The sequence below is a fragment of the Somniosus microcephalus genome, chromosome 15 (genome assembly GCF_052327205.1).
Source record: "Somniosus microcephalus isolate GS21.2 chromosome 15, FLI_Smic_1.0, whole genome shotgun sequence".
In the NCBI taxonomy this organism is placed as follows: domain Eukaryota; kingdom Metazoa; phylum Chordata; class Chondrichthyes; order Squaliformes; family Somniosidae; genus Somniosus; species Somniosus microcephalus.
Genome location: NC_141001.1, coordinates 8665618 through 8688012, shown reverse-complemented (window position 1 = coordinate 8688012; position 22395 = coordinate 8665618). Strand labels below are relative to the sequence as shown.

Here is a 22395-nt window from a genome sequence, read left to right as displayed (position 1 = left end):
AAAATTAAGCCACCCTGTCTTGAACCCCACAGGCCCTAATTTCATTGTTGATTGGCCAAGAGGCAAAACTCTGCCAACACTATGGTTGGTCTCTCTGAGAGCCAAGAAAGTGGGATGTCCCGATGTAGATAGTCCCTGAACAAATCCCCAACACTGATGGCTTTGCTTGTAACACAAGGAGCCATCATGGCCTGGCCTAAATTGTGGCTCTTCCAGCCAACTCCCATGGAGATTATAGGAGTGCGCTGGATAGTCTGAAAATTGTGGTCCTAAAGTGCCTTTCTGTTGACTTGACAACTGAGATTTTCAATTAAAAGACGATGGAATTAGTTTGTATTTGCTACACTTATACCTTGAAATACTTCCTTTCCAGCAACAACTACGCCATCAATTTCGACAACAGGTATGATATTAGCAATATAGATTGAGCAATGTCTTCTGAATAAAGATGGAATAAAAAGCCACACACTCAGGCCAAGCTTTTCTGATTGTAATGTCAATGGGAACGCATTAATTTTAAAGGGTTACTATCACTGTTATCAACAGGATAGAGGAAAGTTGACAGAATCATCATTTAACATTCTCCATACTTAAACTTTCACCTGTGCCACTAGTGACATAAATTCATCTTACTAATGTCTAATATTCCTCATTCCAAATTATGATCTGTCTTTCAGAAGGTAGAGTTGGAGGCACCCAAGGAAGTAAGCAATGTTTTAATTTTACTTTACCAGATAATGCAAAGTAGTAAAGTTTTATTTATATTCAGTTGCACGGTATTAGACTTTTTCTCAGCTCAATCCTCAATTCATCTAACATGAAAAGCCCTTACACAGATCTATTTTAACATGGCCATGTTCTCATTCTGTGGGATCCATTGCTCCCAGCATGAAGAAAATATTTTCATGAGCTTTACAAAACCAGCGGACAGATTTTCCTGGCTTTAGTGCTCAAATATTGGTGGAAAATATTGTGCAGCATACAGGCTAAACGGGCTCCAATCCTTAAATATAATTCTTTACCTGAATAACACTGCCCCGAGACTCCGCTTTCCTGGTAGCTGCAGCTGACTGTCCCTGAGGAGGGGGCAGCAATGTAGGTTCGATGTAAATGAGTGTCAGCTGCCTCTGCACACAGATTTCCGATAATAAATTTCAGGTCAGAGGCAGCCTGTCTCCATAAACATCTGGTGCTGCTGATTCCAGAGCTGCCATTTAGGGGCTAGCTGTCTGGAAGGGACAAGCTCGTATTGTCAAGAAATATCAGTTATAAGGCCTCTTCAAACAAAAATTGGTTGTTGTGTCTCACTGAATACTTCTTGCAGAATGTTGTTGCTCTTTTACATTTAGTGATGGAAGCAGTGTGTAGTCCTGTGTCACACCACCCTCTTTTATAACATCTCTTTTCTGGAGTCTACAAGTGGAGACAACCACAAGCCCCCTTGACAGTGAATGACAGACTTCAATAACTTATCAAATGAATATGAATTGAGGTATAATTTGGGATTAATCAGGAGCACCTGATTTCGTATTAACTTGTTAATTGGTATCATCCATTGATAAAAATGGCTCCTTTTGGTGCTCTCCTCACTTACACCTTTAACTGTATCCTTTCCAGCATCGGGAACAACTGCAACTTCAACAACAGGTATGGAATTTTACACAACTGTAACATGTACTGATTAATCATTCATAAAAATTGTACAAATTAGGATTCATCACCGTCAAAAGATTACTTTGCAGCCTCAGAAATAATTCTAAACTGTGGAGGTCATAAGAACATAAGAAATAGAAGCAGGAGTAGGCCATACGGCCCCTCAAGCCTGCTCCATCATTCAATAAGATCATGGCAGATCTTCCAGCTCAGCTCCACTTTCCCAACTGTTGCCCACATCCCTTGATTCCCTTAGAGTCCAAAAATCTATCGACCTCAGCCTTGAATGTACTCAGTGACTGAGCATCCACAGCCTCTGGGGTAGAGAATTCCAAAGATTCACAACCTGAGTGAAGAAATTTCTCACCAGTCCTAAATGGCCGACCCCTTATCCTGAGACTATGGCCCCAAGTTCTAGACTCTCCAGCCAGGGGAAACAGCCTCTCCACATCTACACCGTCAAGCCTTCTCAGAATCTTAAACGTTTCAATGATATCACCTCTCATTCTTCTAAACTCCAGAGAGTATAGGCCCATTCTACTCAATCTCTCCTCACAGGACAACCCTCTCAACCCCAGGAATCAATCTACCCGATAATGATCCGTTTATCCCTGCTCTCTGTTTTCTGTCCGTTAACCAATCCTCTATCCATGCTAATATATTACCCCCAACCCCATGAGCCCTTATCTTACATAGTAACCTTTTATGTGCAATCTTATCGAATGCCTTTTGGAAATCCAAATATACTACATCCACTGGTTCCCCATTATCTACCCTGCTAATTACATCCTCAATAAACTCTAATAAATTTTTTGAACATGGTTTCCCTTTCATAAAACCGTGTTGATTCTGCCTAGTCATAATATGATTTTCCTTAATAATGGATTCCAGCATTTTCCTGACGACTGATCTCAGGCTAACTGGTCTGTAGTTCCTTGTTTTCTCTCTCCCTCCTTTCTTGAATAGCAGGGTTATGTTTACTACCTTCCAATCCACTGGGACCATTCTAGAATCTAGGGAATTTTGGAAGATCACAACCAATTCCACTATCTCTGCAGCCACCTCTTTTAGAACCATAGGGTATTGGCCATCAGGCCCAGGGGATTTATCAACTTTTAGGCCTGTTAATTTGTCCAGTAGATTTGCTGTAAAATTCCCCTGCTTAGCACCGGCAGTTAAGGCTGGTTTTGGCAAAAAAAGGCGGTCGCCTCAATCCGACCGGTTCTGGCGCAGGACGGGGCAGTCACCATTTTGGGCAGGTTGCTAGCATGACCATTACGTGCGTGCGGCGGTAGGATTTAAATGAGGCAGATCGAGACATCAATCAGCATGCAATGACCGGCCATTTTGGATGTCACCATTCCAATCAACGCCGTCTCCTAAACACAAACAGCTGAATGTGTGTTCAGCTCCACGAGGGACTCCCCATCAGTGCTATTCAAAGGGATACATCCAACTTGCAGGTAAGTTGATTTTTTTCTTGTACTGGCTCTTGCAGTGTTTATATCGACACTGGTTTGCTGGAACACATTTATAAAGTTGGTAAAGTGTGCAGGGAGTGCTGCTGGACGCTGGGAAGGCATTGGCTGTGACTGGAAGGCCTCTGACTACACCACTTGCTCCCAGTCACGGGGATCTACTTACAATCCCCCTCGCGCTGCAGCAGGACAGGGAGATGGAGCAGACGCAGCAAAGACAAGCTGCTTGCAGAGGGAGGAGGAGGAGGGGCAGGAGAGCTCGCGGCAGGAGGCCGCACCCACCTAGGGTCTTCCGAGAGCACTTCTCCTACCTGCACTTAAGCCAGGAGCAGAGTATTCGGAGGCTCCTCTTCACAAAGGAGGTGGTGGCAGAACTCTACTACCTCTTAATTCAGACCTGCAGCCTCAGAGGAGGGCAACGATGGCACTGCCAGTGTCCGTCAAGATGATCGTGGCACTGAATTTTATCGCCAGCGGATCGTTCCAAGCTGTAGCAGGTGACATGGCTAACATCTCCCAGTTCGCCATCCATCGCTGCATTCAGGGGTCACAGAGGCTCTGTACCCCAGGAGAAGGGACTTCGTTGTCTTCTCCCTGGACAGAGAGAAGCAGGAGGAGCACGCATGTGGCTTTGCCAGGATATCAGGCTTCCCCATGGTGTAGGCCACCATTGAGTGCACAGAGGTGGCTTTGCGGGCACCACATTTCAATCCCAATATTCACCGCAATCGCAAAGGCTACTGCTCTCTTAATATGTAGTTGATGTCGACCACACCCAGCATATCATGATGGTGAAGGCCCAGTATCCTGGCATCAGTCATGATGTCTTCACCCTGCTCTAGTCCGGTGTGCCAGCCATTTTCCAGCCACCACACTGAATCAGAGGATGGCTGGTTGCTCTATACCTGGCTGATGACTCCACTCCACAACCCCACCACTCCTGGCCAGCAGTCGTATAATGACAACCATGCTGCCACGAGGAATGTCATCGAGCAGACCAGCGGGGTGTTCAGGCAATGTTTCACTTCCTTGTCCGCACGGGAGGAGCCCTCCGGTACACACCGGAACGGCTGTCCCATTTTGTGGTAGTTGGATGCATCCTCCACAACTTGGCCATCACGAGCATGCAGCTCTTGCCACTTCGGGTTCCGCAACCACCTCAGGAGGAGGAGGAAGGCAGCAAATCCCCGTTCTGGACGGACTGGCGCATCAACATCCATTAAAAATTAAAATAATAATTTAAATAAAAATTGTAACTAATTATATAAATAAAATAAGGTTAGATAGAGATGGCAGTGCAGGTGGTGTGTCATAGCTACAGCATGTGGGAGTTGGTGGAGACCAACGAGATCCCAAGCAACCACATCTGCGGTAAGTGTCTGCATCTCAAGGAACTTCGGCTCAGAGTTGTTGAGCTGGAGTTCGAGCTGCAGGCATTGCGATGACTCAGGGAAGGGGAGAGTTACCTGGACATTTTGTTCCAGGAGGCAGTCTCACCCCTTAGGTGAAGTAGTACTTTAGAGTTAGTCAATGGTCAGGGACAGGAGGGTGTGACTGTGAGTCAGGAAGGTATGGGGACCCAGAACATAGTGATGGAGGAGCCCCAGCCCTTGACCTTGTCCAACAGGTATGAGGTACTTGCTACCTGTATGGATGAGAACAAGGACTGCAGGGAGGATGGGCAAACTGACCAAGGAACCGTGGTAAAGGAGGCCATTCAAGTGAGGGGAGTAAAAAGGAATATGATAGTGGTAGGCGACAGTATAGTCAGGGGGATAGATACTGCTCTCGACAGCTGCGACAGGGAGTACCGAAGGCTGTGGTGCCTGCCCGGTGCCAGGGTTAAAGACATCTCCTCGTGGCTGGAGAAGAACTTGGAGTGGGAAGGGGAGGATCCAGTTGTCTTGGTCCACGTAGGAACCAACGACATAGGTAGAACTAGGAATGAGATTCTGCTGAGAGAGTTTGAGGAGTTGGGGTCCAAATTAAAAAGCAGAAATTCAAAGGTAATAATCTCTGGACTGTTACCTGAGCCACGCGCCAATTGGCATAAGGATAAGCAGATTAGAAGGTTAAATGCATGGCTGAAAGAATGGTGTGGGTGGCACGGGTTTTGCTTCATGGGCTATTGGCACCAGTACTGTTCCGTTGGGACGGGCTCCAATTAAACCAAGCTGGAACCAGTATCCTGGCGAATTGAATAACTAGGGCAGTAGACAGGGTTTTAAACTAATGAAAGTGTGGGTGGGAGGATTCAGGAAAGAGTAAATATAAATGCAGCAAGGGAAATGTCAAGGCTCGAGAGCAGAGCAGAGTTTTGGGTAAAAATAAGCAGGGTGGGTCAGGAAGGGACAGAGAGAGAAACAAAGGTAATAGGGCATCAGTGACTGAGGTGACATCAGGGAAAAATAGCAAAAGTCAAAGCTAAAGGCACTATATCTGAATGCGCAAAGCATTCACAACAAAATAGATTAATTAACAGCGCTGACAGAAATGAACAGGTTTGATCTCATAGCTATTATGGAGACATGGTTGCAATGTGACCAAGGTTGGGAATTAAATATTCCAGGATACCTAAGCTTTAGAAGAGATAGGCAAAATGGAAAAGGAGGAAGGGCAGCCTTGGTAATACAGGATGGGATAAAGACAGTAGAGAGAAAAGATATTGGCTCGTAAAATCAAGAAGTAGAATCAGTTTGGGTAGAGCTAAGAAAGGCAAGGGGCAGAAAACATTGGTGGGAGTTGTCTATAGGCCCCCAAACAGTAGTTGTAATGTAGGACAGAGTATGAATCAGGAAATTAGAGGAGCATGTATCAAGGTTATACAGTAATCATGGGGGACTTTAATATTCATATAGAATGGGCAAACCAAATTTACACTAATAACGTGGAAGACAAGTTCATGGAATGTATACAAGATAGTTTTCTAGATCAGTATTTTGAGGAACCAACTAGGGAACAGGCTATTTTAGGTCTAGTAATGTACAATGAGAAAGGGTTAATTAATAACCTTGTCCTAAAAGGGCCTTTAGGGATGAGTGACCATAATATGATAGAATTTTACAGTGAGTTTGAAAGTGATTTAGTTAAGTTCGAAACTAGGATCTTAAATCTAAACAAGTCAAACTACATAGGTATGAGGGGTGAGTTGGCTAAGGTAGATTGGGAAACTACATTAAAAGGTATGATGGTAGACAAGCAATGGCTTATTTAAAGAATTAATACATAATTTACAACAAATATACATTCCTTTAAGGCACAAAAACCCCACAGGAAAAGTGGTCCAACCGTGGCTAACAAGAGAAGTTAAAGACAGTATTAGATCAAGGGAAGAGGCTTATAATGTTGCCAAAAAAAGTAGTAAGCCTGAGGATTGGGAGGATTTTAGAATTCAGCAAAGGAGGACCAAGAACTTGATAAGGAAAGAAAAAAAAGAATATGACAGTAAATTAGCAAGAGACATAAAAACAGATTTTAAACATTTCTATAGTTATGTAAATAGGAAGCGATTATTGAAAGTAAACGTGGGCCCATTAGAGGCAGAGACAGGAGAAATTATAATTGGCAACAAGGAAATGGCAGAGACATTAAACAAATACTTTGTATCTGTCTTCACAGTAGAAGACACAAAAAGCATTCCGGAAATAATGGGGAACCAAGGGTCTAGAGAGAATGAGGAACTTAAAGAAATCAGTATAAGTAAAGGCATAGTGATGGAGAAATGAATGAGAATAAGTGGCAACAAGTCCCCTGGACTTGAGGACCTGCATCCTAGGGTTTTAAAAGAGGTAGATGCTGAGATAGTGGATGCACTGGTATTAATCTTCCAGAATTCCCTAGATTCTAGAAAATTCCACAAGGATTGGAAGGTAGCAAACATAACCCCGCTATTTAAGAAAGGAGGGAGAGAAAAAAGGGGAACTATAGACCAGTTAGCCTGACATCAGTAGTAGGCAAAATGCTAGAATCTATTATTCGGGACGTGCTAACAGGGCACTTAGAAAATCGTAATATGATTAGGCAGAGTCAACATGGTTTTATAAAAGGGAAATCGTGTTTGACAAATCTGTTAGTTTTTTTGAAGATGTAACTGGTAGGATGGATAAGGGGGAACCAGTGGATGTAGTGTATTTGGATTTTCAAAAAGCATTCGATAAGGTGCCACACAAGAGGTTATTACACAAATTAGGACTCATGGGATTGGAGGTAAAATATTAGCATGGATTGAGGATTGGTTAATAGACACAAAACAGAGAGTGGGAATAAACGGGACTTTCTCGGGTTGCCAGGCTGTAACCAGCGGGGTACCACAAGGATCAGTGCTTGGGCCTCAGCTATTTACAATCTATATTAATGACTTAGATGAAAGGACTGAGTGTAATGTATCCAAGTTTGCTGATGATACAAAGTTAGGTGGGAAAGTAAGCTGTGAGGAGGACGCAAAGAGGCTGCAGAGAGATATAGACAGTTTGACCGAAGGGACAAGAACAAGGCAAATGGTATACAATGTGGGGAAGTGTGAAGTTATCCACTTTGGTAGGAAAAACATAAAAGCAGAATACTTTTTAAATGGTGAGAGTCTGGGAAATGTTTGCATTCAGAGGGACCTGGGTGTCCTTGTACATGAATGACAGAAAGTTAACATGCAGGTACAGCAAGCAATTAGGAGAGCAAATGGTATGTTAGCTTTTGTTACAAAGGGATTAGAGTATAAGAGTAAAGAAGTCTTACTACAATTATACAGGGCATTGGTGAGGCCACACCTGCTGTACTGTCTACAGTTCTGGTCTCCTTACCTAAGGAAAGACATACTTGCCTTAGAGTGCAAGAAAGGTTCACTAGACAGGTTCCTGGGATGAGGGGATTGCCCTATGAGGAGAGATTGAGTAGACTAGGCTTATATTCCCTAGAGTTTAGAAGAATGAGAGCTGATCTAATTGAAACATATAAAATTCTTAAGGGGCTTGACAGGGTTAATGCTAAGAAAATGTTTTCCCTGACTGGGGAATCTAGAACACAGGGTCACAGTCCCAGGATAAGGTGGCGGCAATTTATGACTGAGATGAGGAGAAATTTCTTCACTCAAAGGGTTGTGAATCTTTGGAATTCTCTACCTCAGAGGGCTGTGTATGCTCAATCATTGAGTGTATTCAAGACTGAGGTCAATAAATTTTTGGAAACTAAGGGGATTCAGGGATATGGGGATAGTGCGAGAAGGTGGAGTTAAGGTAATAGATCAGCCATGATCTTGTTGAATGGCGGAGCAGGCTCAAAGGGCTGAATGGCCTACTCTTGCTCCTATTTCTTATGTTCTTCTGTTCACCTGAGAAGAGAAGTTAAAAATTCCAAGTCCTGCTCCTATCACACTATCCTCACAGCACGAGCTATCCATCCCACAGCACCTCAACTTTAAAATTCTCACCATCGCCTTAAAATTCCTCCATGGCCATACCGCTCCCTATATCCATAACCTTCTCCATCCCCTTACTCTCCCCATGAACATCCTCATTTATACTCAAGCCACTCGTACATCTCTTTACCACATTCATTGGAGACAGAAGCTTCATCTACAACTGTGGTTCAGTTGAGAGTAACCTTGCCTCTGAGTCAGAAGGTTGTGGGTTCAGTGTCCCACTCCAGAGACTTGAACAGAAAAATCTAGGCTGACACTCCAGTGCAGTCCTGAAAGAGTGCTGCACTGTCAAAAGTGTCATCTTTTGGATGAAAGTTTGCTCTCTCAGGTGGACGTAAAATATCCTATGGCACTATGGCCTAGAAATTCAGTGGCCTGCGCCACCAGTTTGCGCCCAAAGAGGGCACTCAGTGGCTTTTGCGCCACTGGCCACACTTACCGCGATATTTAGCGGGGCGCTAATGGCGGCGTTAGCCTGTAGCGCTGCGCCGCCACCGATGACGTCATCGGTGTGCGCAGCGCCCCGCTATCGCCCCGATGGCCATATTTGGTCGCGCCCGCCTCTTCAGCGCCGGCCGCAAATAGCGACCGGTACACAGGGGCCTACCCGTGGCGGTAGTGGCGCTAGTTAAGGTGGAGGTGCGGCCGGCCGCATTTTCGGCGCACGCCTGCCCCCAACCTCCGTCCCCAGCCTCCTACACCCCCCCCCCCCCCCCGCGGCATTGCCGGCTGTTTCCCGAGAGCCTGGCACTTCTCCTTGGTGCCGGGCTCATTTGCCGGCACTCGCGAGCGGGGATCGCGCTGTTGCAGGCACCTCCCCCTTAACAGTGGGAGGAAGGCCTGCAGTACCGCAGCCTGCCGTGCCGCAGCGTGTGGCGCTGCGGCCCTTAGCGCGCCGATATTCAGTTTCAGCGCCCCAAGCGGGGCGCGGGAAGCCTCGTTTAGCGGCCTGCTTCCATTTGGGGCGCAGAAACTGAATATCCGGATGGCGCAAGTGGCTCCGCACGCAGCGGTAATTCCGGCGCCCAGGCGAGCTTGGCGCCCCAAACTGAATTTTTAGCCCTATGTGTTGACCAATATTTATCCCTCAATCAGCATCACCAAAAACAGATTTTCTGGTCATTATCAAACTGCTGATTATGGGAGTTGTGCAATTTGGCTGCTGCATTCCCTACATTACAACAGCGACTACACTTCAAAAGTATTTCATTGGCTGTAAAGCACTTTGGGATATCTGACATTGTGAAAGGTGCTATTTAAACGCAAGTTTTTCATTCTTTTCTTTAGGAGCCACTATCTGGATCTCACTCAATGAACATCTCGGCTCATGTCTTTTAACATAGAAACATAGAAGATAGGAACAGGAGTAGGCCATTCAGCCACTCGAGCCTGCTCCGCCATTTAATGAGATCATGGCTGATCATCCAAATTCAGTACCCTGTCCCTGCTTTCTCCCCATATTCTTTGATCCCTTTAGCCTTAAGAAATATATCTAACTCCTTCTTGAATATATTTAATGAATTGGCCTCAACTGCCCTCTGTGGCAGAGAATTCCACAGGTTCACCACTCTGGGTGAAGAAATTCCTCCTCATCTCAGTGCTAAATGGTTTACCCCTTTTCCTTAGACTGTGACCCCTGGTTCTGGACTGCCCCGCCATCGGGAACATCCTTCCAGCATCTAGTCTGTCTAGTCCTGTTAGAATTTTATAAGTTTCAATTCGTTTTTTTTTCCAGAAGAATGATACGGGTTCTCATTAACAAGTTTTCAGTCAATGTTCCTCAGCTCCCTTCTCTTGGTTCTTCATCCATTTTCCTCACGTCTCTCTCTGAACAGACTTGGGACATTTTCCCTATCAAAGGCACTATATGAATACAAATTGCTGTGTTTCAGTGAAAACATGGTCAGGTGCTGACAGACTGGCCCCAAATCCCATCACACACTGCTAAAATAAAGGCATTTCAAAGAACGAGACGTTGCCTGATTTGTAGACACTTCAGCAGAATTAGTTCCCATAATGGGTCGTACCCCGGCTGCTGGACTTTCTTTTGTTTTTCTAGACTGGCCACAATTTGTTTTGAGCATTTCCTGTTCTTATTTTGAACCTCGTGCGTCTGTTCTCCTTTTTTGCCCCATCTTGCCTTTTTTCTTGAGGTTTTTCCAATGCTTTACACTTTGTTAGCCATTTCCACATTCTTTCATCTCATCTCCTTTCATTGCTTCACTCAGATGATCTCACACCAGGTACCTCCTGGCTTTTAAGCAGTTTATATATCATTCAACCCTTTATCTTCCTATGTGATTGAGGAATACCTTATATGCTTATCTGAAGCCTTCAGCAGTATGCTACTAAATACATTATTCCATGCTGACTTGCTGCCTCAAGTGGAATTCAAACAAAAAAATTGCTCCATTCGGTCTGTTTTCCTCATTCTTAGGGATTGTAACCAGGAGCAGGGTGTTAATCACGGTGCAAATGGACGTCCACTGTACTTCCTATTCCCCAGTGCATTGCTTCCAATAACACATTCTATACAATACCCGTTTTCAAACTTTAATTGCTCCTTTTACTGTATTCTTTGCAGCATCAACATTAAACGGGATTGAATTCATTGCTTCTGCTGCTTATTTCCACCTGTTTGTTCAATTCATATCCAGTATTTCCCATTGAAAGATGGTGGAATTTCACCGTATCCTCCTCACCTAAACCTTCAAATCTTTACTTTACAGCATCATCAACAATGGCACCGACAACAACCTTGACTTCAACAGCAGGTATCTAATTACCAATATAAATTGAATCATTTTGTATTGATCTCACAACAAAGTGATGATAAAAGATGCACAGGAAGTTTTAGTACATGATATTTGGATGTTTCCGTGGGAAATTTGACAATATCATCAGTATTCCCAAGAGTTATACTACCACGTGGCAGGAAATGAACCATTTAATTCCAACAAAATGTGTCAATCACTGGCTTGAAGATTGGTATTTTGAAATGAAAGATGTCACGATTTAAGTCTGGAAGTTGCTAAATTGGCACAAGATTTTATAATAATTCAGATAACATTCTTCCATGTGTTATTTTAGGACAGTGCATATTAATTAGCAGACAGAGGAATGTCATACATGTGTTAATCATTGATCCAAGAATAATGACAAAATTGTTCTTAGACTTTAAAACTCATCCCATTGGGCCACTGTCTCCACATCCCTGTATTTTCCTCTATTCACATGTCTATTAACATTTCTGCTAAATGAGGCAATGGTCTCCTCCTCAATCATTCCCTGTGATGAAGTATTGTATGTTCTGAAAACGCACCACGAAAATGTTTACAAACCTCCTGCTCACTCTCCTCGTACCGCCCTGTTCCACTCCAGCTGTGGTGCTTCCACATCCTGCAAAATGGAGTCCACGAGCATTTTTTCCAATATAGGTGATGTGTCTGTCATTGGGAGTCTGGGGGGAGGGGGGAAAAGAAAAACATTGGATCAAGGGCGGGGAGAAACATGGGATCACGGGAGGGGAGAAACCTGGGATCATGGGTGGGGAGAAACATGGTATCACGGGTGGGGAGAAACATGGGATCACGGGCAGGGAGAAACATGGGATCACGGGCGGGGAGAAACATGGGATCACGGGAGGGGGAGAAACATGGGATCACGGACGGGGAGAAACATGGGATCACGGGCGGGGAGAAACATGGGATCATGGGAGGGGGAGAAACGGGATCACGGGCGGGGGAGAAACATGCTATCACGGGCGGGAGAAATATCATATCACGGGTTAGCAAGAAACACCATATCACGGGTGGGGAGAAACATGTGATCACCACCGGCAGAAATATCATGTCATGGGTGGGGAGAAACACCATATCTCGGGTGGGGAGAAACATGGGACCACAGGGGTGTCAGCAACACAGGTTCGCGGTGGGAGAAACATAGGCTCGCGGGGGTGAGAAACATCGGACCATGGGGAGGGTTTCTGGAGATCACGGCGAGGGTGCCTGAATGCAGGTTAGCTTGTGAGGCCGAGGGAAGCACCCCTGCTCCTCCTGGCCAACAAGCAGTGCTGGAAAAGCTCTCTCTGGAAGTCACTCTCTGAACATCTCTGTCTCTCCACACGCTCAGCTCCTTTAAGGTTTTCTTTAAAACCCACCTCGTGCTCTCAGCTTGCAGTCGCTCCTCCTCAGTTCTCTTCTCTTGGCTCTGCATCATTTTTCCTCACGTCTAACTGTGTCGTGACTTCGGACATTTTCAATATTAAAGGCATCATATAAAAGGAAGTTGCTTTTTTCAACAAAAAGGAATAGTCCGATTCCAACAGATCCACCCCAAACGCACCAATCCCTGCTCAAACAGAAATGGGCAATATCACGATGCTCTGAAGTTGCTGGAGTCAATGTTCAGAACTCAGGGCTGCAAAGAGTCTGTTGGTATCCAAAGACGTAGACAACGGTTGATGATTGGGAAGCAGACCCTTGAGCAGAATTAGTTCCCATACGGGTTTGTACCCAGGCTACCCAGTCCCACCGTCTTTTCATCTCATGTCTGTTGATTGTATCCCTCCTCCTTTCTATTAAGCAGTTTGTTTGTCCTTCAACTCATTAACTTCCTATCTCTGACTGCAGGATCTCTTATCCCTTAACCTTTTTCTTCCACTCTGCAAAGGATCTCAATTCTATTTCAGTTTTCAGCTCTGGCTAATGGCCTGGCACCAACAACCTGTCTTGTGTTGACTGTCCTGCTGTGTATTTACATCCTTTTTAGCTTTTATTTGAAATTGCCAGGAGCAGGATGTTTGTCACGATGCGAGTACACATCCACTGTAATTGCCATTCCCCAGTCCCCAGTGCAGTACTTGTATTGGCATTTTCTTTACAATACCTGTTTTCAACCTTGAATTGCTCCTCTCACTGTATCCTTTGCAGCATCAACATTAAACGGGATTGAATTCATTGCTTCTGCTGCTCATTTCCACCTGTTTGTTCACATCATATCGAGTATTTCCCATTGAAAGATGGTGGAATTTCACCGTATCCTCCTCACCTAAAGCTTCAAATCTTTACTTTGCAGCATCATCAACAATGACACCGACAACCACCGTGACTTCAACAACAGGTATCAAGTTACCAATATAAATGGAATTGTTTTCACAGAATCAATGAAATTTACAGCACAGAAGGAGACCATTCGGCACATCGTTTCCGTGCCGGCCGAAGAGCTATCCAGCCTAATCCCACTTTCAAGCTCTTAGTCCGTAACCTTGTATGTTACGGCACTTCAAATGCATATCCAAGTACTTTTTAAATGTGATGAGGGTTTCTGGCTCTACCACATTGTCAGGCAGTGAATTCCAGATCCTCACCACCGTCTGGGTGAATAAAGTTCTCCTCAACGCCCCTCCAATCCTTCTAACAATTACTTTAAATCTATGCCCCCTGGTTATTCACTTCTCCGCTAAGAGATATAGGGGGAAAAATGTGGTTGCTTGGCGCTAACGGGGCCCAAAGCAACTAGCACCCGGTCGCGGCGCCTCCAACACCTCCCGTGGAATTCAGCAGGAGATTAGCGCCGACAGTAACTGTTAGTCCCCCACGGTGCTGTGATGACGCAATTTTCAGTAGCGCCCCCTGACTTACGGCCGGACGCTATGTCCGACGGGGTCAGGGGGGCCTACCTGCGGCAATTGCTGCCCCCGTTGCCATCCCCGGCCTCCTCTCAAGCCCCCGCCTCCCCACCCCCCCCCCCCCCGCGGCTGCGCTCCATGAGCCTGGCACTTCTCTTGAGTGCCGGGCTCTTTTGCCAGCACTCCAATCCCTGGTGGCCCAGCTGGGCCCCAGGACGCGCTACGCAAGGCCCCTCCCCTTTAAGAAAGGGAGGAAGGCCTGCAGTAACGCGGCGCGACGTACCACAGCACACGGCGCTTCAGCACATAGCGCCGCGATATTCCCTCGCAGCGCCCGAAGAGGGAGGCGGGGAGCTTATAGTAGCATCCCGCTTCCCTCTTGGGGCGCTACCGATGAATTTCGGCCACAGGGGTGAAGTTAGCGTCCCAAAGGGACGCGACTCAATTTTTACCCCATAGTTCCTTCCTATCCAATCCATCTAGGCCCCTCATAATTTTATACACCTCAGCCTCATCTGTTCCAAAGAAAACAACCCCAGCCAATCCCATCTTTCCCGACAGCTAAAATTCTCCAGTCCTGGCAACATCCTCGTAAATCTCCTCTGTACCCTCTCTAGTGCAATCACATCATTCCTGTAATGTGATGACAAGAACTGTATGCAGTACTCTAGCTGTGGCCTAACTAGTGTTTTATACAGTTCAAGCATAACCTCCATGCTCTTATATTCTATGCCTCGGTTAATGAAGGAAAGTATCCGGTATGCCTTCGTAACCACCTTATCTACCTGTCCCGCTACTTTCAGAGATCTGTAGACATGCACTCCAACGTCCCTCTATTCTCTACACTTCTCAGTATCCTACCATTTATTGTGTAATCCCTTGCTTTGTTAGCCCTCCCCAAATGCACTACCTCACACTTCTCCGTATTGAATTCTATTTGCCACTTTTCTGCCCACCTAACCAGTCCATTGAAAGAAGAAAGACTTGCATTGATATAGCACCTTTCACGACCACCGGACATCCCAAAGTGCTTTACCTCCAATGAAGTACTTTTTTTTTAATGTAGTCACTGTTGTAATGTAGGAAGTGCGGCAGCCAATTGCCCTCAACAAGCTCCCACAAACAGCAATGTGATAATGACCAGCTAATCTGTTTTAGTGATGTTCATTGAGGGATAAATATTGGCCAGGACACTTGGGATAACTCCACTGCCCTTCTTCAAAATAGTGCCAGGGGACCTTGCACCTGAGAGAAAACTAATTGTTAGAAGGATTTGAGGGGCGTTGAAGTAGTCTACATGGGCTTCAGTAAGGCTTTTGACAAAGTCCCACATGAGAGACTGGTCAAGAAGGTAAGAGCCCATGGGATCCAGGGCAATTTGGCACATTTGATCCAAAGTTGGCTTAGTGGCAGGAGGCAGAGGGTGATGGTCGAAGGTTGTTTTTGTAACTGGAAGCCTGTGTCCAGTGGTGTACCACAGGGATCGGTGCTGGGTCCTTTGCTGTTGTAGTGAACATTAATTATTTATTTATGAATGTAGGAGGTATGATCAGTAAGTTCGCAGATGACACGAAAATTGGTGGAATGGTAAATAGCGAGGAGGGAAGCCTCAGGCTACAGGACAATATAGACGTGGTGACCAGAACGGTACACAGTATTATTGCAGCTGTGGCCTAACTAGTGTTTTATAGAGTCAAGCATAACCTCCCTGCTTTTATATTCTATGCCTTGGCTAATGAAGGAAAGTATGTGGTATACCTTCTAAACCACTGTATCTAGCTACAAAAGCAAAATACTGTGGATGCTGAAAATCTGAACTAAAAACAGAAAATGCTGGAAATACTCAGCAGGTCAGGCAGCATCTGTAGAGAGAGAAACAGAGTTAACGTTTCAGGTCGATGATCCTTTGCCAGAACTGGAATAAGTTGGAGATGTAACAAGTTTTTAAGCAAGTGTCGGGGCAGGGAAATGGGGATGGGGAGGAAAGAACAAAAGGATGGAAGGATGTGATAGGATGGAAGGCAGGAAAGTGTAAGAGACAAAAGGTGCAAGGCAAAAGGAGATGGTAATGGGACAAGTTAAGAAACAATAGATGACTCTAGATGGAGTGTAAATGGCAATGGCAGAATGATCGACAGCTGCCATGTGAGCGAGAGAAAAAAAAAATGATAGGGGCAGAGGTTATGGTCTGAAATTGTTGAATTCAATGTTGAGTCCAGAAGGCTGTAAAGTGCCTAATCAAAAGATGAGGTGATGTTCCTCGAGCCAATTTGCACTCAACATGCTCCCACAAACAGCAACGCGATAATAACCAGGTAATCTGTTTACTGATGTTGACTGAGGGATAAATATTGGCCAGAACACCACTTAGAAATAGTGCCATGGGACCTTTTATGTCCAGCTGAGAGAGCAGACGGGGCCTCGGTGTAACCGAAAGATGGCATCTCCGACAGTACAGCACTCCCCCAGTCCTGCACTGGAGTATCAGCATAGATATTTGTGCTGAATTCACAGAAATCACAGAAACCTCACAGTGCAGATAGAGGCCATTTCAGCCCATCGAGCCTGCACCAACACATATCCCACCCCCGATCCCCGTAACCCCTACACCAACACCAACACATATCCCACCCTATCCCCGTAACCCCACGTATTTAATCCCCCTAACACTAAGGGTCAATTTTATCATAGCCAATCAACCTAACCTGCACATCTTTGGACTGTGGGAGGAAACCCACGCAAACACGGGGAGAATGTGCAAACTCCACACAGACAGTCACCCGAGGCCGGATTCGAACCCGGGTCCCTGGAGCTGTGAGGCAACAGTGCTAACCACTATGCCACCGTGCTCTGGAGTGGGACTTGATCCCACAACCTCTGACTCAAAGGTGAAGGTGCTACCTAATGAGCCATGGCTGATTCACATTGAAGTCTTTTTTTTAAATATTCGTTTATGGGATGTGGGCGTCGCTGGCAAGGCCAGCATTTATCCCTAGTTGCCCTTCAGAAGGTGGTGGTGAGCCGTCTTCTTGAACCACTGCAGTCCGTGTGGTGAGGGTACTCCCACAGTGCTGTTAAGGAGGGAGTTCCAGGATTTTGACCCAGCAACGATCAAGGATCGGCGATATACTTCTAAGTCAGGATGATGTGTGACTTGGAGGGGAACTTGGAGGTGGTGGTGTTCCCATGCGCCTGCTGCCCTCATCTTTCTAGGTGGAAGCGGCCGCGGGTGTGGGAGGTGCTGCCGAAGAAGCCTTGGCGAGTTGCTGCAGTGCATCTTGTAGATGGTGCACACTGCAGCCACGGTACGCCGGTGGTGGAGGGAGTGAATGTTTAAGGTGGTTGATGGGGTGCCAATCAAGCGGGCTGCTTTGTCCTGGATGGTGTCGAGCTTCTTGGGTGCTGTTGGAGCTGCACTCATCCAGGCAAGTGGAGGGTATTCCATCACACTCCTTACTTGTGCCTTGTAGATGGTGGAAATGCTTTGGGGAGTCAGGAGGTGAGACACTCGCCGCAGAATACCCAGCCTCTGACCTGCTCTTGTTGCCACAGTATTTATGTGGCTGGTCCAGTTAAGTTTCTGGTCAATGGTGACTCCCAGGATGTTGATGGTGGGGGATTCGGCGATGGTAATGCCAATGAATGTCAAGGGGAGGTGCTTAGACTCTCGCTTGTTGGAGATACTCATTGCCTGGCACTTCTGTGGCACGAATGTTACCTGCCACTTATCAGCCCAAGCCTGAACGTCATCCAGGTCTTGTTGCATACGGGCATGGACTGCTTCATTATCTGTGGAGTTGTGAATGGCGCTGAACACTGTGCAGTCATCAGCGAACGTCCCCATTTCTGACCTTATGTTGGAGGGAAGGTCATTGATGAAGTAGCTGAAGATGGTTGGGACTAGGACACTGCCCTGAGGAACTCCTGCAGTGATGTCCTGGGGCTGTGATGATTGACCTTCAACCACCACAACCATCTTCCTTTGTACTAGGTATGACTCCAGCCAGTGGAGCGTTTTCCCCCTGATTCCCGTTGACTTCAGTTTTACTAGGGCTCCTTGATGCCAGACTCGGTCAAATGCTGCCTTGATGTCAAGGGCGGTCACTCTCACCTCACCTCTGGAATTCAGCTCCTTTGTCCATGTTTGGACCAAGGCTGTATTGAGGTCTGGAGCCGAGTGGTCTTGGCGGAACCCAAACTGGGCACCAGTGAGCAGGTTATTGGTGAATAAGTGCCGCTTGATAGTATTGTCGATGACACCTTCCATCACTTTGCTGATGACTGAGAGTAGACTGATGGGGCAGTAATTGGTCGGGTTGGATTTGTCCTACTTCCTGCAGTCTACAGCTTTCTTCCTCATTATCAACCACATGGCCAACTTTTGTATCATCTGCAAACTTCTTAATCATGCCCTCTGCATTAAAGTCTAAATCATTGATATATACTACAAAAAGCAAGGGACCTGGTACTGAGCCCTCTAGAACCCCACTGGTAACAGCCTTCCAGTCACAAATATACCCGTCGACCATTACCCTTTGCTTCCTGCCACTGAGCCTATTTTGGATCCAACTTGCCACTTTCCCTTGGATCCCCTGGGCTTTTCTTTCTCTGACAAATCTGCCACGTGGGATCTTTTCAAAAGCCTTGCTAATAACAATGTAAACTAGATCAAACGAGCTACCCGCATCAACCCTGGCACCAGGCTGGCAACATACCATCCTGGACTCACGTCTGCGGCCGCAGAAACCTGTCTGTTCCCCTAACTATTGAATCCCCATTCACTATTGCTTTCTTGACCTTCCTCCTCCCCACCCCGTACAGCTGAGCCACCCATGGTGCCGTGGCCTTGGCTCTGGCTGTACTCCCCAGAGGAAACATCGCCCTCACCAGTATTCAGAAGTGAATACCAGTTAGAGAGCGAGATGCTCTCAGGGAACTCCTGCATTACTTGCCTGGTTCTCCTTGTCTGAACTGGCGGTGACCCATTCCCTCTCTGCCTGCAAACTCTTGAGCTGTGGGGTGACGACCTCCTGAAATGTGCTATCCACGTAGCTCTTGGCCTCTCGGATGCACTGCAGTGTTGCCAGCTGCTGCTCAAGCTCCAAAACCCAGACCTCCTCCTCCTCCAGCTGACGACAATTCCTGCACATGTGCTTGTCCAGGACATGGGAAAGATCCTGGACTTCCCACATGGCACAGGATGTGCAGTCGACGGGAGTGAGGTGCCCTGCCATGCCTCAATTTATTAGACTACAAGCTAAACTTCGTATGTTGCCGTCTAATAAATCGAGTCTTTCTTTAGTTTAACCCACAGCCCTAACTTAGAGAGAAAAAGGATAAAATTACTTACTGCAGTTTAACAAGAACCACTGAGATACTAAACACGAGGAACCTAAATATTAGATATCTAGATACTTAACTTACAGTCCTTGGGTTCTGTGGTTCCATTCCTCCTTTTGAGTTGGACGTGAGAAACCGCCTTCCTCCTCTCCAGTAAATTCCTACTAACACCAAATTCTTCCACTCTGCTTGCGATCCACTCTGATTACGATTTATCCAGCTCTGTATTTGCATTGTCCTCACCACATAGTCATTCTATGAAGATTGATAGGAGGTTTTAGTACACGATAATTGGTGTTCTCCATGGAAGGTTCACAGTATCATTTAGTATTCCCGACAATTATACCTTCACCAGGTAGGAAATTAATAATCTAATTACAACAATGTGTGTCAATCGTTGTCTTCACAATTGGAATTTTCCAATGAAGAATGTTATTGTTCCATCTGTTATTTTAGTACAGTGTATTTTAAAGTAGCAGAGAGAGTGTTTTCATCATTCATCAGTAATTTCTGGATTTGATTTGTTTGAACTTATAACTTCAACTCTATCTTTCCCAGTGTCAACAGCCACTCCAACTTCAACAACAGGTATAAAATCCATCACCTAATTCCAATAATTTGTACTCATTTAACAATCACCAAAGCTACTCTATCAATGCATCAAAATCTCTGTGACTTTATGACTGACATTATCCACTGAAATGGACTCCAATTGGATAGTAATTCTCACTCTTAAACCTTCCAAAACATAATTCAGATCATCATTGCAACAATACTTTTGTTTTAACCTCTGATTTTGTGCTGGATATTTCCCATTAAAAATTACAAAATTATATTAAACATAGAAATTAACAGCACAGGAATCCAGTTGACCCATGGATTCTGTGCTGATGATGATGGGATGGTTCTGTACACTCCACACTCACACCTTCTATTTCATCCTTTCCAGTATCGACACCGACTACAACTTCAACAACAGGTATGAAATTAGCTGTGCAATTGGGGCAATATTTTCGGTAAAAACTGTACAATCAATGGATGCAACCTGCATGTTTGATGACTTCACAACTGATATTCTGCATTGAAAGATGGTGGGATGATTTTCCATTCTGCATATTCACACCATCAACTGTGTTCTTTCCAGCACCAACATCAACATCAACTTCAACAACAGGTATATAATAAACAACAGACTGTCAGTAAAGATTTCCAATTAACCTCGGAACCACAATTCTCAATATTAATAAGGAGTTTCCTCTACTAGCACTGTATCGCTTCAATTCTTTTAAACTGATGTTAAACTTATATTCTCCACAATTACATCATTAACTATTCTCTGTGGTACCAATATCCACGACAATGTCAAAAACGGGGATGAACTTGATCACATCATTGTAACAATTGCCATCTGCGTCATCACTGAGCACAAACTTATAGAAAAGCAGCAGAAAAAGTGTCTTCTGCGGTTTCCAAATTGGCACTGTTGTTCAAAATGATTGAATCACATTAATCCAGCTATTACTAAGGACCATTAAACATTTTGCTCTGTTAAATGAGATAAATATACATGAAAGAAACTCACAATAATCAGTGTGAATCAGCCCCCAGTAGTTGTCGCTTGGAACGGGAATTCATCTTGGAGACATTAAGGGGTAATTTTCACCTTTACCACTTGGACAGTAAACCAGCGGAGCAGATCACCCGCCTGTTATAGAAACAACCCAATGTTCATTTACACACAAGTGGTGAAGGTGAAAATTACCCGCTAGATTACAAGTCAGAAGTTATATTGCCAATAGACTGATCAATGGTGAGAACAATTCTGGAGAAAGTGCTGTAGATTCAGGCTCTCTAGCTGAGAATGGATAGAAACACATCAGACAAGTGACTCAGATGATTCCAGGCCACATACCATGAAGTGGACTGTTCCAAGGAAAGGTTCCAGCAACTAAATTTTTTTCACTCCCATATCAAAGAGGGAACCCCAACATCACAGAAATGTTCCACACAATAATAGGTACAGATCAGTCTGAATTGACCACAGTATTTTACTGAGACACTGAGTATACGAGCAATGGGCACAAGTCATTTGTCTCAAGCAATGTTCAGAAATGGATAAACCTTCTTCCGATAGACACTGTACATATGGAATCCCAATTTAAGAAGAAAAAAAATTATTACATCTGATATCTGGAGTCCACAAGTGAAGACAACCATAAGTCCCCTTGAGAGTGAATGATCTAAATCATCTGGCACTCTCCTGAGCCACTCACAACTGTTTCCCTATTCACAGCACAAAAGCCCCCTGTCCCTGATCACAAAAACACTCCATCTAACTGGAATAAAGAGAGAGCCCTCACTGTAAAACCAGCACCCTCCTCCTATTCCCACAGCATCATTCCTCATACCAACTCTTCGTTCCCCTGATCACGGACACCATCAGAGTGTGAATTGCAACTCTGGAGAACAGATCTAAAAACTTAACTCTATCCATCAGAAATGGTCAAATGAAAATCCTGCTCCAATAAGCTGTAAAATTAGCTCTAAAACGGCTATTTTCCGCTGAAACACATGGGATGTGAAATTCAGCACCTTAGCGCCGGATGTTAAGGCCAGTTTTGGCAAAAAAATTCTGTCCGCCTCGCTCTCGCCCACTTCCAGCGTGTCCCACGGTAGCTGCCATTTTGGACAGGTCAGTAGAGCGGACGTTGCCTGTTTTCACTAGAAAAATGGTAGTGAACAGATTGTGGCGTCAATCGCTGATTTGACGCACAACCTGCTATTTGGATGTTCCCGCTCAAATGTACGACGTCTCCAAAGCACGCACAGCTGAACGTGCATTCAGCTGCACGATGGACCCCCCACCAGTGCTGCGTAAAGGG

General features: G+C 45.3%; 1 long non-coding RNA gene across 1 annotated transcript; it reads left to right on the top strand.

Annotated features, from left to right (window-relative positions):
• Positions 1–617: 617 nt before the first annotated feature.
• On the top strand, positions 618–20773 carry LOC147106535 (uncharacterized). Its single transcript, XR_015080945.1, has 6 exons — positions 618–704; positions 1618–1647; positions 11274–11318; positions 13621–13665; positions 20463–20492; positions 20658–20773. It is a non-coding gene; the product is annotated as an uncharacterized LOC147106535 (long non-coding RNA).
• Positions 20774–22395: the final 1622 nt, after the last annotated feature.